The sequence below is a fragment of the Dromiciops gliroides genome, chromosome X (genome assembly GCF_019393635.1).
Source record: "Dromiciops gliroides isolate mDroGli1 chromosome X, mDroGli1.pri, whole genome shotgun sequence".
Lineage (NCBI taxonomy): Eukaryota > Metazoa > Chordata > Mammalia > Microbiotheria > Microbiotheriidae > Dromiciops > Dromiciops gliroides.
The window spans coordinates 26,777,200-26,792,955 of NC_057867.1; the positions used below are offsets into that span (position 1 = coordinate 26,777,200).

Sequence of the window (15,756 nt, forward strand, 5' to 3'; positions counted from 1 at the left end):
AGCACCTACCTACCATGGTGGTTGTGAGTTTCAAATGAGATAATCATTGTAAAGTGCTTAACACAGTGTCTGGCACAGAGTAAATGCTAGATAGATAGATAGATAGACAGACAGACAGACAGACAGACAGATAGATTAGCTATTATTATTCAAAATTATTTAATTCTGGGTAAAACAGTAATGCATTTGATACTGATTGGACAGTAGAACTGACTATATAAGTACAATCTAAAAGCAAATAAGCACAGTAGTCCAGTATTTAATAAACTTAAGAATGCAAACAACTAGGGGAAATTACTTTCTATTCAATATGAACTACTTGAAAAACTGCAAAGTAATTTGGCAGAAAATGTTAAATTAGCATTTATACAGCATACTACAATAATCTTCAAATGAATGCTCAGAGTAAACATATATGGATACACCACTTGTTCTTTGAAAAAGGCAAATAGAAGAAAGCATCTTTCAAATCTGTGGCTAGGGGGAGAATTTCTCATGCAAAGAGGGATAAGAGAGTATTTTTGAATATATTTTAACATATAAAATCAAAGTGTTTTATAGTGATAAAAATCTGTATTGTCAAGGCTACCATGTGTGTGGGGAAAATATAGTTGATAAATTAATGATTTCCAAGATAAATTGGATTTTGACACAAGTAGATAAAAGAGGAAGTACTATTCTCCAATAGATGTTGTTGTTATTGTTTGTCCTTTGCTCTCAAAGAAGACATCAGGAGGTGATATGACTTGCATTGAAATGGATTTAAATGAGGGAGGGCTGTGCAAGGTCACTAACCACACTCTCTCCTCCAGAGTCATCTGGGTCCAGTGGCAAGATATAGATCAGGATGACTGGAGATGCCCCCAGATGTTTAAGGCAATTGGGGTTAAGTGACTTGCCCAGAGTCACACAGCTAGTAAGTGTGTAAGGTGAGATTTAAACTCAGGTCCTCCCAACTTCAGGGCCAGTGTTCTATCCACTCTGCCACCTAGCTGCCCTTCTCCAATAGATAAGTAGTCAAAGGATATGGAAATAACAACAACAACAAAAGCAAATATAAACAAAAATAACAAAAGCAAATATACCAGCAAAATACCCAAACTACTAATGCTAAAATGAATACAAAACAACTCTGACCTTTCAACTCATGCCCATCTAATTGGTTAGGATGATAAAAGATGGATATCTTTGGATATCATGGATAAATAACATTTATATATGGATATCTATCTATCTATCTATCTATCTATATATATATATATATATATATAATATCCATTGAGATGAATGTTTGAGGCACTATGGGGAGATAGAAACACCAATATAGACTTTTGTTAGAGCTAGGGATTGACACTAGCTCTGGGGGAAAAATGTGGAATTATGACAGAAAAATTACTAGACTTTTCAAAGGAAGTATATGGCAAAAGAGAGGTCCTTTCTCTACCAAGATATTTGTGTACTGGAATTCTCTAAAGGTGAAAAAGGTTATCAGTAACAGTGTATAATGAATGCCCTAATATAGTTGCATGGCACCTTTAACTTTGAAGATCAAAATGTTAATTCTGGAAATGTGGTATTCAGTGTAGATTGCAATGACATCATTAGTCCCTGATGTACTTATATTTTATGTAAAACTCATGTTGCAGACTGTGCACGAAAGAAAATGTGACATGTTTGGGCAAATTCTTTGTATTTGCATGTTAACAGAGAAATGACTAAAGAAACTGAAAAAAAGCAAAAGGAAATAAGATTTTCCAACTAATGATGAGATTTCGCCTCTGGTCAAAGATGACCTGGCCATTTGACTCTCAGTATTATCAAAATGAATAGAAGCAGTCTGACTGTTGTTCTGCAGAAGCAATGCTAAGATGCTATTTCTGGTGACTTAGTTTTCTCCTTAACTTCTGGCTTAATAAGCCCAATCCACATTTTTCAATCATGGGTTTTCCGGGGGCGGCTAGATAGCACAATGGATAAAGCACCGGCCCTGGATTCAGGAGGACCTGAGTTCAAATCCGGCCTCAGACACTTGACACTTACTAGCTGTGTGACCCTGGGCAAGTCACTTAACCCCCATTGCCCCGCAAAAACAAAAACAAAACAAAACAAAATTATGGGTTTTCCTATAACTTCTTTTTGCTATTTGTTTTCTTTTCTTTTTTTCCCTTTTCCATTTTGTCTTTTTCCCCCTTTTTCTTTGATGAGTGGGTGTCCTAAACTTCTGGGTAACTTGGTAGGCAACCAACTAGGAGATGGATTGATGTTTCCCAGTGAAGATGCGCCTTCCTCACTTCACAGATCATGTATTTGAAAGCCTCAATGATGTTCCGGAAGATGAAAATGCTAGGATCCCCACATTCCTCGTCAGAGGATGATTTCAGCCTGATGGAGCCCTTTTGCTCTCCCATGGCTTGACTAAAATCCATCCCAGAACCTGTCGCTGCTCATTCTGTGTTTGTCAATCATAATCCTACCAAGATACTGTTATCCTTTCCCCATTGCAACTCTCCACACTCCAGTTTTGATATATCATGGGTTGGCATAGGAAATTCAAAGGAGATTTTTTGCAAGTTTTGCAGAACCTGCAGACAACATGTGAAGGCCAATAGATGACATAGAAAAAAGTTTAGAAACTCAGAAATGCATAAAGATATGTATAGTAACTATTGTATAATATCAACATATTTTATCTTTTTGTTTGTTTGTTTTTGCAGGGCAATGAGGGTTAAGTGACTTGCCCTGGGTCACACAGATAGTAAGTGTCAAGTGTCTGAGACCGGATTTGAACTCAGGTCCTCCTGAATCCAGGGCTGGTGCTTTATATACTGGGCCACCTAGCTGCCCCCCATATTTTATCTTTTAAAATCATAATAATTCAGGCTTCTCTGGTATGAAGGGAAGGACAAAAATTTGCATGGATTTTCCAGTGGGGCAGGGTACCGTGCCTCGAACCCCTGTGATGTGGAAGGGATAACTGTATTCATAATAGCATTTTTATGGTAGCAAAAAATTGGAAACAAAATGAGTGTCCAAAAGAAATGATTGTCTACTGCTCATGTGATGGCTAAGCAAAACTGAGATATATGAGTATAATGCAGTATAAGAAAAGACTTAGGAGGAAATGCAAAAACTTTGGGAAGACTTAGATGTACTAATGCATAGTAAAGAAAGTAGAGACAAAACTATATACTGTATATCATATCTATGTGAATTATAAAGTAACACAAAAAAACAAAGTAGAACTATGAGTAAATATATTGGCTGATCTTGGGGCAGCTAGGTGGGGCAGTGGATAGAGCACCAGCCCTGGATTCAGGAGGACCTGAGTTTAAATCTGGCCTCAGACACTTGACACTTACTAGCTGTGTGACCCTGGACAAGTCACTTAACCCCACTTGACTCACCAAAAAAAAAAAGTAAAAAAAAAAAGATAAGGGCTGATCTTTCTCCCAGAGAATAGGTGATAAGACACCCGTCCCTTCTTATAGTTGAGAAGTAGAGAACTACATGTGTGGAATGTTGCATACACTGCTAGATGTGTCTCCATATCAAATTGTTTTGCCATTTTATTTTATTACAAGTGAGGGCTGAAAGTCTGAAAGGGGAGGAGAGAATAGGGGTACTTATGCAGAAAAGAAATCTTATTTTTCAAATGGGTAGACCAAGAAGGAAGCAGTTGGCCAAGAGGGAAGGCATGGACATTCTCATCTTCCTTCTTGGCCTTAGATTTTTAGGCCCTGCTCTTAGACTGTCCCAGTCTCACCCCATTCTCCTTGATGTTAAGTCCTTCTGAGATCACCAAGGCCTCAATTCTCTACCTTCAAACCTCTCTTTGGTTTACAACCTTATGCTATATTTACCCCCAGACATAGTTTGGGCCTGTTCCTATACTTCTCTACCCATCTTCACTACCACCCATGGCTGCTCTCTTCATTTCTGCATAGTACAATGAAGAGAGATTGGGAGACAAAAGACCAAGATTCAAATCCACCTCTGTAGCTTTGTGACCTTGGGCAAGTCCTAACTTCCTCAGCCTCAGTTTCCTCATCTATAAAATAAGGGGGTTGGACTATCTAGGCTCTGAAGTCACTAGTGTGAGAAAATAATTATTAATAATGGATTTCTAAAAGAAACCCAGACATTAGTTTAGTTGCTCTCTCCCTCTCACCCCAGAAAGTTCTATTCTTAGGAGGAAGTTGTAAACCCTGCCTGGGATGAACCCAGGTGAACAAAAGGAATGCAAATGTATTCTTTTGTTTAGCTAAGAGAAGCAACACACCTGGAATTTCACCCCTAGACCACCCCCCAAGTTACATCAATCAATAGAGCTAAATGATACTATAACCAATTAGCTTAGATCAATGTATTGTGGCCCACCTCTAGCTAAGGGAGATAGAAATCCTGGCTCTGTGAGGGTCAGCCTTTTTTACTCCCCATGGGCTGGCTCTCTGTCTCTCTGTCTCTCTGTCTCTCTCCCTCTCTACCTCTCCCTACCCTCTCTCTGTTCACCATCTTCTCTCCTGTTTCTTTAGGGGTCTGTAATTGTTTAGGCCTGTAAGCCTTTGGCTAGTGGGGAAGTCAGGAAGACATGCAGTCAACTTTAATAATATGTGATATTAATTAATAATAAATACTTACGGGGGCAGCTAGGTGGCTCAGTGGATAAAGCACCTGCCTTGGATTCAGGAGGACCTGAGTTCAAATCTGGCCTCAGACACTTGACACTAGCTGTGTGACGTTGGGCAAGTCACTTAACCCTCATTGCCCTGCAAAAAAAAAAAAACAAAAAACAAAAAACAAATAATAATAATAATAAATACTTACTGCCAAAACAGGTGCAATAGCCATTAATTTATAAGTAGCAATAATTTTAGAAACCATAGCCTAGCAACAAATAATTTAGCTAACACAATAGGAACCTGTGAACATTTGAAGTCGGAGGACCAGGGTTTGAATTCTAGTTCTGCCACTTAGTACCTTTATGACAACTTCCATGAGCCTCAGTTCTCTCCTCTGTAAAATGAGAAAGTTGGCTTACCTAGCCTCTGAGGGTGCTTCCAGCTTAAAATCTAGTATTCTATGTGTGACTTTGGACAAGTCGCTTCCCTTCCCTAAGCTTCAGTTTCCTCATTTGTTAAATGAAGGAGTGGGACTCAGTGACCTCAGAGGTTTGTTCTAACTCTAGATTTGGGATCTTATGAACAAGTCACTTAACCTCTGTGAGACTCAGTTTCCTAGTTCTAAATCTTCACTCCTATGAGTCTGTTTCGTCATATGTAAAAAGACTGATTTGAGCTAATTAATCTTTAAGATCCCTTTTTATTGGGGCAGCTAGTTGGCACAGTGGATAGAGCACTGGCCCTGGATTCAGGAGTACCTGAGTTCAAATCCGACCTTAGACACTTAACACTTACTAGCTGTGTGACCCTGGGCAAGTCACTTAACCCCAATTGCCTCACCAAAAAAAAAAAAAAAAAAGATCCCTTCTTATTTATGCTGCTGAGGCAGAGGGATATGGGAACATGGATAGTGGGGAAAGGGCTTGGGAAAACATCACTTCATTAAAACCTGGGGACCAGGCCTAGCGTTGGTGAAGTCATTTTCTCAAGGTCTCATTACCAATCATTCACAGAGACCTGTTTGTTTCTCGATGGGAAAATGGCATTAAAGATAATTCTGTCTGCCTGTGTCCTTTTTGCTAGGATCTACTCCAAAACAGACTGTATACAAAGAGAAGAGAAAGGCAAAAAACTGCCTATGCTTTTTAATAAGCAAACACTATTTAAATAACCCAAGGTAATCATCTCATTAAACCACAGCGGAGAGCTGCTGCTTACTGACCTTTCCTAGCAGCTGCCCTCCTCTTCCTGAGGCTGCCAGACACTATAAAAGCCAACCACCATCCCCAAAGTAGCATCCTCTGAGGATCAGAAGGCTGGTCCTTCCTGGAGGTGCTAATAAATCATCAGATTCGGTGCGATTGGAAGGCAGACAGAAAGGGAGAGGGGGCGACCCAAGGCTAGCTTCCAAGAAAAAGACTGTGACCTGAAATGAAGAGATGTGGGGAGAATTCTGGGGTCTCAAGATAAACCCAGCTCCCATTCCTCTCATTCCTTAAAGTTACAGAGTACATTCTCAGCTCCTCTGTTAGTAAGCAAGGGGGGTATTATTTCTTTTTTTTGTTTTGTTTTGTTTTGCGGGGCAATGGGAGCTAAGTGTGGCCCAGGGTCATACAGCTAGTACGTGTCAAGTGTCTGAAGCCGAATTTGAACTCAGGGTCTCCTGAATCCAGGGCCAGTGCTTTATCCACTGCACTACCTAGCTGTCCCCGGGGGTATTATTTCTTATCCTCATTTTGATATAAGCTGAAGCCCAGAGAGGCACAACAACTTGCCTATAGTCCCAAGTCTAGGAAAGGTCAAAGCTAAGGATTTTAAAAAATAAAAATAGACTTATTTGTTAGTTCCTCTTTCTAAAGTTATTTTGTCTGTTTTCTTTCACAACCTGACTAATGTAAAGATGTTTTGCATGACTGCACATGTCTGACATATTGAATTATTTGATTTCTTAGGGAGGGTTGAGGGTTGAGGATGGAGGAAGGGAGGAAATTTGGAACACAAACTTTTTGAAAATCAATGTGGGGGCGGCTAGGTGATGCAGTGGATAAGGCATAGGCCCTGGATTCAGGAGGACCTGAGTTCAAATCTGACTTCAGACACTTGACACTTACTAGCTGTGTGACCCTGGGAAGTCACTTGACCCTCATTGCCCCACAATTTTTTTTTTAATTTTAAAAATATAGACTTTATTGAAGTCATTGCCTCTTGTACTGAAACCAAAAATTGTATCTACATAAGTGCAAGTTGTAACATTTCACAACCTCTAAAAGGAATGTCAACAGTTACAATGATCATGAATGCCATGGTTGATAATCACATTTTAGAAGCATTTTAATTTTTTTATGTAAATAGTATTTTTTTCCAATTACATGTAAAGATAGTTTTCAACTTTCATTTTTTATAAGATTTTGAGTTCCATTTTTTTCTCCTTCACTCCCTTGCCTCCCTCCTCCCCAAGATGGCAAGCAATCTGAAATAGGTTATATATGTGCAATCATGTTAAACATATTTCCACATTAGACATGTTGTGAAAGAAGAAATAGAACAAAAGGGGAAAAATGAAAAAAAAAAAAACAAAGAAAGTAAAAATAGTCTGTTTTAATCTGCATTCAGACTCCATGGTTCTTTCTATCGATATGGAGAGCATTTTCCATCATGAGTCTTTTGGCATTGTCTTGAATCATATTGTTGAGAAGAGTTAAGTTCACCGGAGTTGATCATTGCACAATGTTGGTGTTACTGTGTACAGTGTTCTCCTGGTTCTTCTTACTTTGCTCAGCATCAGTTCATGTAAGTCTAAGAAGCATTTTTTATCATAAAAGTAATTTATTATTTTCTAGTTAAATGTAAAGATAGTTTTCAAGATTTATTTGCATTAGATTTTTATTTCCAAATTTTTCTCCCTCCTTCTCTTCCCTCCCCCCTCCCCAAGACAGAAAGCAATCTGATATAGGTTAAATATGTACAATCACATTGAACATATTTCTACATTAGTCATGGTGTAAAAGAAGAATCAGAACACAAGGGGAAAACCTCAAAAAAGTAAAAAAAAAAAAACAAATAAAACAACCAAAAAATAGAAACAGTACGGTTCAATCTGCATTCAGAATCCACAGGTTTTTTTTTTTTTCTGTATGTGGAGAACATTTTCCATCATGAGTTCTTTGGAATCATCTTGGATCATTTCATTGCTGAGAAGAGCTAAGTTGCTGTTCCTGTGTAAAATGTTCTCCTGATTCTGCTCACTTCACTTGGCATCAGTCCACTTAACTCTTTCAGGTTTTTTCTGAAATCTTCCTGCTCATCATTTCTTACACCACAATAGTATCCCATTACAGTCATATACCACAACTTGTTCAGCCATTGCCCAATTGACGGGCATTTCCTCAATTTCCAATTCTTTGGCACCACAAAGAGCACTGCTATAAATAGCTTTGTACATGTGGGTCCTTTTCCTTTTTCTATGATCTCTTTGGGTCAAAGGGTATTCACAGCCCCATAGCAATTTGGGCATAGTTCCAAATTGCTCTTCAGAATGGTTGGATAAGTTCACAGCTCCACCAACAATGCATTAGTGTTCCAATTTTTCCACAGCTTCTCCAACATTTATTATTTTCCTTTTTTGTAATATTAGCCAATCTGATAGGTATCAGGTGGTACCTCAGAGTTGTTTTAATTTGCATTTCTCTAATCAATAGTGATTTAGAGCATTTTTTCATATGGCAATAGATAGCTTTGATTTCTTCATCTGAAAACTGTCTTTTCATATTCTTTAACCATTTTCTAAGAAGCATTTTTAACCATTTCTAAAGAAATGCTTATGACATTGTCATATAGAAAGAGATATAGGGATGGAGATACATAACTCTCTCTATAGAACTACTTACAATAAACTGAAAACATTGATTGACTTTCCAGTATGAGCTAGTGTCAACACAAAAGGGAAACATAAATATTTAATTTATGAAAACAGAATGGAATATTTATTGTAAAGAAAAATTAAAAAGCTTTCAAATAAAGGTCATTATTGAACCAAGGTGAAGAGCACAATTGGAACTTTTAGTTCATTCATCTTTTAGAGCTGCCCTCTGAATAACTTCAGTTCAAAGCACTCAATTCAGTAGTGTGAATATTGCCTGAACCAAAAGTTTGGCAATAATGCAGTACAACTGTCTCTTTGCTTCACACTGTGGGAAATCACTCATACCAAAATATCGAGGGGCAATTTTTGCCAACCATTCTGGCTCAATATCTATACATGTTCCAATATAATTCTTTGTTGTAAGGACAAGTGCCCATTCTGGCTTGTGTCCAGAACAGTTGAAGGATGCAACTGCACTACTTGCTTGTCCTTTAGAGTTAAGCAATGTCCTGTTCATTCCAAATGCACCATCTGCATAAAATACCCAGTAACTCAGGCTTTTCTTATATGAATGTAGTAGTCTCTGCTTGTGAAGTCTACTTCTACAAGGCAAATTAAATCTGTCCATGATTCACGACAGCTGCTAGTGTACATTGTCTGCAGACATCAGGGACCTGTAGTTAATGAAATTGTCATAACACCAGTGAACCGACTCATGATTTTGTTTAAAAGTGTGGTAAACGTTCAGCAGTGTCGGATGATCTCCATCTATGTGGGCAAAGCTCATCTTGGCTTCATCTGCTGCTTTCTTGGCCTCTGTGGGGTGAACAAAACACTGTGGGACATTGCAGTAATTAGAATAGCTGTAGTCACAACTTGAAATGGCCATTTTATGGAGCTGTGGATCCAATGGAAATTCTTCCCTCATGTATCCCAATTCAGGGATATTAAGAAGCAGGGCTTCTTAAACTTTTTTCCACTCATGACCCCTTTTGGCCCAAGAAATTTTTATGCGACCCTGGCCATATTGGTATATGAAATAGGCTTACATAACCTTTTTACTGTTGCCAAATTTTTTGTGACCCCCACATTCAGTTACATGACTCCACATGGGGTTATGACTCACATAAGAAGCTTTGATTTAAAGCAGCTAGATAATTCAAAAGCTCTAAGGTTCTCCTTAGGAGCTGGTGGATCAACAGAAGTGAAATCATCTATACCAAGTTTTTTTCAACTCTAATGCCACTGACCACAAATTAGACCTCAGCATTTCAGGCTAAGTATTGTCCAGCATTTCAGTTTGATTTGTTTTCTCTGTGTAAAGGCAGAAACATTTCCCAAATCTGGCATGACCAGCTCAACCAGCTCTTTCAGGAGCTTTGCTGATAGCTGTTACAGAAAGTGAATCTCCTCCGATTCCAGGATTATGAACCTTTTGTTTTGCAAACCCAGCGTCAATGACAAACACAACACCATGTATTGTTAGGGATGTCTCTGCAATATTGATAGACAGTACAACCTGTCTTATTGCCCCATTTTGATTCTTTGAAAGGAGAGGTTCAGAAATTCTGTTGTTGTTGCTGCTGCTGCTGCTGCTGCTGTTGTTGTGGAGGTAGAGATGGAGGTGTAGAATACAGAGGAATGATTTTAATGGTACCAGCTTCTGGACCCAAATCAGCAACTGCACATTTTATTCTTTTAAAAGACTCCTGAATTTTCTCTTGTCCAGTAAGCAAAAATATCTCTTTTCTTCTCTTTGCCCATGTGAATTTGCATCATAGTTTGAATTGCTGCTTTGAGGCAATTTCTGTTTCTAGGGTATATTAAAAAAAAAGCTCAATATGGTGTAAATGGGGCAATATGGGCCAAAGATAGTTAAAAGTAGGTAATTATCAAAGGAAAACTGAAATTTCTAAAGTATCACTCATAATAATAACCTTTAAATCTGATCTTTGCCTCAGAACTTCCTTCAGAATTCCCATTAGGATCTCTCTAGCCAAAGTCCTTTCATAAGCTTCATCAGGGGGGCAGCAAGGTGGCGCAGTGGATAAAGCACCGGCCCTAGATTCAGGAGTTCCTGAGTTCAAATCCGGCCTCAGACACTTGACACTTACTGGCTGTGTGACCCTGGGCAAGTCACTTAACCCCCCATTGCCCCGCAAAAAAAACAAAACAAAACACAAAAACATAAGCTTCATCAAGCATTATAACACCATAGCACTCTAGAAGGGGGTCTTTCTCAAAGTAGCATTCCATTTGTCAGATATTTGAGAATAGTTTTTGCATTGTTGCAGTCTTCCTAGCTGATGGAGCACCCAACTTCCTAGTCCAACATCACACCTACATCTGAGCCACACTCATTCCAACAACTCTCCCGGGCTGTGTGCAAGCTACTCCTCGTTCCTGGTAAGGATCGAGTATACTCAGGATGCCACCAGGGGACCTGTTGTCTTTTACCAGAAGCAGTCTCAGTATAAAGGACTGATGCCTAACCAGAATATCTATAAACCTATCCTTATATTCCCAAAGAGGACGTTGAAGCCACTTCTTTACAATGTCATAGTAATAAGGGATATGGGATAGCTTCATGAATACACTGTGGAAGTGATGTGTGTTCAGCATGTCCTGATCCTGTTAAGTGAGCAGAATATGGTGAGTGTTGAGTGTGCTGAACGTGATGCTTTTAAAGGGGGCAATCCAGTATTAATAAACATAGCATTAGTAGAGGCACCTTTGCACAGCCCTCCCTCACTTAAATCCTATTCAGTGCAAGTCATGACACCTGTCATGGTCCTCTTAGAGAAGGAAGGACAAACAACAACAACAAGAAGAAGAGCGGCACGACAATTCCTTTTTCTTCTCTTTCTTTTTTGTCGTTGCTGTGGGGCAATGAGGGTTGAGTGACTTGCCCAGGGTCACACAGCTAGTAAGTGTCAAGTGTCTGAGGCCGGATTTGAACACAGGTTGTCCTGAATCCAGGGCTGGTATTCTATCCACTGCACCACCTAGCTGCCCCTCTCTTTCTCTTTCTTGCTCGCTATCTCCCCTGTCACATTCTCTGTTACAATCTTTGGAATGATCTTCATGATCTCGATCCTTCCTATGAATCCTTATATGTTTCTCAATGAAGTGACTTGTATATGGTGACACAACTAAGCCTTGCATCTCAGGGAAGCACCTCCCCCCCATCAAGGAGTCCAGATTTTATCAGGCAGATAAGGGCCCAGCGGAGTGGAAGAAGGACCTTTGCTGAGCCCTCCTGGGGGATGGATCGTGAGGGATACTGGATTTGAACATGTGGTTTTGGTGGATTCCAGGGCTCTGTGTGTGTTTCAGCTCATGGGAGAGAAAAGGGAGATCTTGGCAGCTCCAATGCAGCTCTAGCTCCAACAGGTAGGGAGCCTAGGTATTGGCCTGGGCCCTGCCCTCGAGTATCCTCCCTCTCTGAGCTACCAGAGTTAAGTGCTGAAAATGCTTTGTAAAATTTAAACATTATGTAAATGGAAATTATTTCTATTTCTTTGATGTCCTGAAAATGATATCACTATCTCCAATGATAATAATGAAGGTCCTTACAAAATCTATTCCTAGAGCTTAGCACCTTTCCTGCTGTATAGTCAGTGCTCAATACATGTTGGTCGATAGGTAGGTAGATAGATTAAAATAGCATCTTAAGGGGCAGCTAGGTGGCGCAGTGGATAGAGCACCGACCCTGGATTCAGGAGAACCTAAGTTCAAATCCAGCCTCAGACACTTGACATTTATTAGCTATGTGACCCTGGGCAATTCACTTAACCCCCATTGCCCCACCAAAAAAATAGCATCTTAAGGTTTACCATATATTTTCTTGAAAACAACCTTCTGAGGTAAAGTAGGACTATTTTACAAATAAGGAAACTGAAGCCAAGAGAGGGGCAGTGATTTGCCTAAGGTGTGGCATGTAGGAAATAGTGGAGCCAGGAACTAAACTCAGATCGTCATACTCCAGGCCAGGCACATTGTATCAGTCTGCCTCTCTCTGACTCGGTGGGGAGTTGGTGAGCTATCCTTTGGTACGCCTATGCCCCACTGTGGTGGGGAAAAACATTTCTACCACATATCAAGGAACCTTATCAATTTTTCCTTCACCAATACCCCCATTCCTCCACAACAAGGGAGTACCAATGGTATCCTTGGAGAGACTTCTTGGGGTATTTGGGTTGTTTGGTTGTTCTTCCTTCTTGAAGAGGACCAAAATGATGATGTCACTATGTTAGAGGCTGGAATGGGTGATGTCTTTTGATTCGTGTATAAAATGGATTTAAGTGAGGTAGAATTGCATAAAGTTGTTGGCCTCACTCTCTCTTCCAGAGTCATCACAGTCTAGTGGCAGGAGAAACTCAAGATAACTGGTGATAGGGGGCAGCTAGGTGGCGCTGCAGTGGATAGAGCACCGGCCCTGGATTCAGGAGGACCTGAGTTCAAATCCGGCTTCAGACACTTGACACTTACTAGCTGTGTGACCCTAGTCAAGTCACATAATCCCCAATGCCCCACAAAAAAAAAAAAGATAACTGGTGATAGCTTGAGATGCAGTGGATGGCCTTGGCATCATCCATGTCTGACCAAGCTCTAAGCACTCCACAATGCTTGCTTCAGCCCCCTCAATGGCCATTGGAACAAATCATTCTTGTCCACCAGGGTAAGTCTTCACATGTTTGGGGTATACACCCCCCAACTCACCAATGGCTTTGAGACCCTTCAGTTACCCTCAACCTGATCTCGCTTGTCTGCCGAAGTGGTTTACTGGGATGTGGCTGCTGTCCATGCTAAGTTTCTTAGAGCCATAGGTGAGAGTTAGATGGATAAGGTAGACACCAAAGGTGGGTTAGCAGCCCTGAAAAGGGCTCAGCAGTCCTCACACCAGAGGTACTAGTCTTCCCTGAACACACCTTATATCCCTTCAGGTATTTTACAGATGGGGAAAGAGAGATCTACAGGGAGGAAGTGGGATATCCAAGGTCAAATAGTGGCATGCTCTGCTGCTGTTAACAGATAAAGTTGACCCAGATTTTAGCAAAGCATTTGATCCAGGATCTCATGTGATTTGTGTGAGAGGATGTGTGTGTGTGTGTGTGTGTGTGTGTGTGTGTGTGTGTAAAAGATGAAGAAGTGTGAACTAATAAAATAATGTGGATTCCAAATTAGTTGAATGGCTAGACCCAAAAAGCAACCATTAATGATTCAATGTTGACTTAGAAGGTCTCTAATGGAGTGCCCGAGATATCTGTACTACCTAATTTATTTATTTTTTTGTGAGGCAATTGGGGTTAAGTGACTTGCCTAGGATCACACAGCTAGTAAATGTCAAGTGTCTGAGGCCGGATTTGAACTCAGGTACTCCTGACTCCAGGGCCCATGCTCTATCCACTGTGCCACCTAGCCGCCCCCCTAATTTATTTTGCAATCAGTGATTTGGATAAAGGTATGTATGACATCCTTCTCAAATTTTCAGCCAGGATATATTGAATTGCTTGAGTTCTTCAGAGGGGGGGGGAGGGAAGAAGAGAATTTGGAACACAAAGTTTTAAAATATTGATGTCAAAATTTGTTTTTACATGTAATTTGGGAAAATAAAATCCTAAATATTGAAAAAAAAATTCAGCTAGGAGGGGTACATAACCCATTGAATGATAGACTCTGGATTCAAAAAGATCTCCACAGCTTAGACCATTGGGCCAAAGTTTGAAAAAATGAAATTCAATGAGCATAAATGGAAATTCTTATGTTTGGATACAAAGAAAATCTACTTTACAAGTACAGGAAGGGGGGAGAATGTTGAGACAGCAGCTTGGGTAGAGTTTACAGTGTGCTAGGGACAGGACTCAGGAGGTCCTGGTTCTGGGAGTTAGTGGAATTGCCAAAAATAGCCATTGCATTTGATCTTGATTTAGTTCCAGGACATGCTCTGGCTGTTGATTTTGCTTATAGAAAGGTAGACATTCTGGAGATTAGAATTTAGGTTGCTTGTGTCTTTTTGCCCAGGTCTCATTGTGCTCCCAGGCACACCCTGTTCTGACCAGATTAAATGGACTTGATAACAGGAACCCAAAGCTATTTTCGAGGACATCTGTCCATTAACAACTCATCAATTCACATACAAGGAGAGAAATAGTTAGATTTTCCTGCAACTCTGGAAACCATTTGCCTTTTACTGATGTGGGTTCACAAAATGAGCCAGAGGAGACTAGGTATGAGTGAAGTTCTAGTTACCAGTATTCCGGGGCCCCTTCTTCCTCTAAGTTCCTTCTCATATTCTGGGTTCTAAGGCCTCCCCCAGCTCTGACATTCCCTGTTCTAAGATTCCTCCCAGCTCTGACATTTCCTGTTCTAAGGTTCCTTTCAGCTCTGCCATTCCCTGTTCTAAGATTCCTCCCAGCTCTGACATTTCCTGTTCTAAGGTTCCTTTCAGCTCTGACATTTCCTGTTCTAAGATTCCTCCCAGCTCTGACATTTCCTGTTCTAAGGTTCCTCCCAGCCCTGACATTTCCTGTTCTAAGGTTCCTTTCAGCTCTGACATTTCCTGTTCTAAGATTCCTCCCAGCTCTGACATTTCCTGTTCTAAGGTTCCTCCCAGCCCTGACATTTTCTGTTCTAAGGTTCCTTTCAGCTCTGACATTTCCTGTTCTAAGGTTCCTCCCAGCCCTGACATTCCCTGTTCTAAGGTTCCTCCCAGCCCTGACATTCTCTGTTCTAAGATTCCTCCCAGCTCTGACATTCCCTCTTCTAAGATTCCTCCCAGCTCTGACATTTCCTGTTCTAAGGTTCCTTTCAGCTCTGACATTTCCTGTTCTAAGATTCCTCCCAGCTCTGACATTTCCTGTTCTAAGGTTCCTCCCAGCCCTGACATTTCCTGTTCTAAGGTTCCTTTCAGCTCTGACATTTCCTGTTCTAAGGTTCCTCCCAGCCCTGACATTCCCTGTTCTAAGGTTCCTCCCAGCTCTGACATTTCCTGTTCTAAGATTCCTCCCAGCTCTGACATTCCCTGTTCTAAGGTTCCTCCCAGCCCTGACATTCTCTGTTCTAAGATTCCTCCCAGCTCTGACATTCCCTCTTCTAAGGTTCCTCCCAGCTCTGACATTCCCTGTTCTGGTGTCCTTTCTACCTCTGACACTATCATACATCATAGTGGGATACATAGCACAGTGGGATCTTAGATTTAGAGGACATGATCTAAGAGGTCATCTAATCCAGCCCTTTGACAGGTGTGAAAACAGGCTGAGGTTAGTGGCTCTG

General features: G+C 40.5%; 1 pseudogene; it reads right to left on the reverse strand.

The window, feature by feature from the left end:
* Window positions 1-8,731: 8,731 nt before the first annotated feature.
* LOC122733892 lies at window positions 8,732-11,646 on the reverse strand (annotated as a pseudogene).
* Window positions 11,647-15,756: the final 4,110 nt, after the last annotated feature.